The following is a 2,645-nucleotide window of genomic DNA, read 5'->3' on the forward strand; positions in this document are numbered from 1 at the left end:
GTATGGAACAAACTCTGGAACTTTTTAATGATCTATCAGATCTATGGTGTAACTTATCACACCATAAAAATATTTACTCTTAAATATGAAATATAATAAATCTTTAATTAATACATCAATAAACGAATTAATTAGGGGCATAAGAGGAGGCACTGAAATCCAAAACACTTACTTTATTCAGTTTAGTATTTTACTCAGTACAGATGTCGTCTTCATTCATTTCCTTAATGTTTCTAAAACCGAATTAAACTCCCTTTTGAATTAAAAATAAATTCATTAATTCATTCATTTTCACTTTTTTTGTATCACATAAAACATTTTAACACAGATTTGTTTTTATTCATCCAACTTTTTAATTTTAATTACAACCGTAATTATGAAACATGGGGGGAAAAAATAACACGTCTTAAGTCGTACCATTCTAAATACCGTCAGTGGACAATTAAAAGGCGCAAGATCGTTTACAAGTCAAAAAAAAGAAAGAATAATTGGATTTAATTTAAAAAGCTGGAATAATAAACGCATATGAGTATGATGGTCAGAACAGAAAGCAGGTCTCGATCTGCTCATTTTCAACGGATAAACACACACACACACACACACACACACACACACACACACACACACACAGTATTTAGTGTCCACAATTCAATCGCATTTGTTTTTAAAAACAAAGACACCAGACATCATTTAATCAAGCTAACATAAAATATTCAGTGTGTTTAGTTTTCTGACTGGCAGGTGTATCAGGTGGATTAACACTGAAAACTTTGGTGCGCTTTTTAAAAAATAAAATTAAAACAAATCTATTTGGAGCAGAGTTAAAAAGCTCCATCTAAAGCTGCCAGGATGTTGGGGAAAAAAACAGTGAAGTAAAAAAGCAGGTAATTTTATTTTGCTGTGAGAATCGATGAATAAATCAGTTTTGCAGTCAAGACCACACTTTAAGGGACTGCTAAAGATTGCCTTGCAGTGGACAAGTGAAGAAGGTATTTAGAAAAAAGCATTGTGGACATTAGTGGTCATTACTCATGCCTGTGTATACTTCAACTCCAGGACATACGTCACATTAAAATGACCACAAAGGACATACAGGTGTAAATATCTTTAAGCTGTTACTGAATAGAATATTTTGATGCAGAGATCTTTAATTGTACGTTGTCTTCAGACTGAGAAGCTTCTCCAGAACGAGCAGTGCACTGGTTAGGCATCACAATCTGCTACAGGTTGTTGGTCAGTTAAAGATTGCAGGACAGTGGGGTCAGAATACAGTGGCAGATTTCGGTATTGGATTTTCCTGATTTTCCAGAGAGAACTTGAGTAGGCAGGCGAGGAATAGAGGAGATGGGAATTCCTGAATAAGAACAGACTGAGGTGGAAACACCATGTGGGAGAGAGAGAGGGCCAGCCCTAAATGTGTGTTCCACTAATGAGGGCAGTTCTTCCAGCTGCCTGATGGACTCATCTTCTGGGTAAAAAAACAAGACAAAAAGGCCGAAGAAGTGTTCTGGCAGATCCTGAAAAGTGAAAGAGGTCAAGATAAGTAAATTGCAAGTACATATCTACAATATATTGCCAAACGTTTTGGGACACTCCTCCAAATTATTGAATTCAGGTTTTGGGATCAGCCCCTTAGCTCCAGTGAAAGGAACGCTTAATGCTTCAGCATACCAAGACATTTTGGACAATTTCATGCTTTGTGGGAACAGTTTGGGGATGACCCCTTCCTGTTCCAACATGACTGCACACCAGTGCACAAAGCAAGGTCCATAAAGACATGGATGAGCGAGTTTGGTGTGACCTGCACAGAGTCCTGACCTCAACCCCATAGAACACCTTTGGGATGAATTAGAGCAGAGACTGCGAGCCAGACCTTCTCGTCCAACATCAGTGCCTGACCTCACAAATGCGCTTCTAGGGGAATTGTCAAAAATTCCCATAAACACACTCCTAAACAGAAGAGTTGAAGCTGTTGGCGGGCCAACTCCATGTTACATTCATGTGCAGGTAAAGGCAGATGTCCCAAAACCTTTGACAATATAGTGTATATAATGTAGCACTTGTTTCCGTTTGTACCTGCTGACCAGTATATTAATCAGGTAGTGCACCATTGACCTTGACAGAGTGTCTGTATGTGTTGTGTATGAGTGTGTATCCGAGGGCTATTACACTAAACAAGCTGATCTGAAACAGTCCTGATTATCTTAATGAAACAGGTCAATCCAGACTCCTTTAATGAAGCTCAGGTGAATGAAAATTAATCATCAATGCATACAGCTATTTATTGTTTATCCACTTTAATAGGAACACCTGTACACCTGCTCATTTACGCAGTTATCCAATCAGCCAATCATGTGGCATCACTTAGAAAAAATGTGACCTCTGTGGTTGTTGGTATCAGATGGAAAAGTTTGGACTGCTGATTTTAGGGATTTTCACACACAAAATCATCCTGTGAGGTGAAGTTCTGCAGGCTGAAACATCGATCAGATGAGAATGACCTGAGACTGGTCTGATGTCTATAGCAAGTCAAATAAAGAGCGATTATATGAGTTATTATAATCTTTCTGGCAGCTTGAACCAGTCTGGATGCCATCTGGATGATGTGAACATTAACTGCTTGATGTGATGCACTGTGCTGCTGC

General features: G+C 38.4%; 1 protein-coding gene across 1 annotated transcript in view; it reads right to left on the reverse strand.

The window, feature by feature from the left end:
• Positions 1–479: 479 nt before the first annotated feature.
• Positions 480–2,645, reverse strand: part of si:ch211-264f5.6 (carcinoembryonic antigen-related cell adhesion molecule 5) — a 14,256-nt gene continuing 12,090 nt past the window's right edge. The window contains exon 9 of the mRNA XM_058404777.1: positions 480–1,517. The gene's annotated coding sequence lies outside the window, so the exon portion shown is untranslated. The remainder of the gene's footprint in view (positions 1,518–2,645) is intronic.

This window comes from Hemibagrus wyckioides, linkage group LG12 (genome assembly GCF_019097595.1).
Source record: "Hemibagrus wyckioides isolate EC202008001 linkage group LG12, SWU_Hwy_1.0, whole genome shotgun sequence".
Lineage (NCBI taxonomy): Eukaryota > Metazoa > Chordata > Actinopteri > Siluriformes > Bagridae > Hemibagrus > Hemibagrus wyckioides.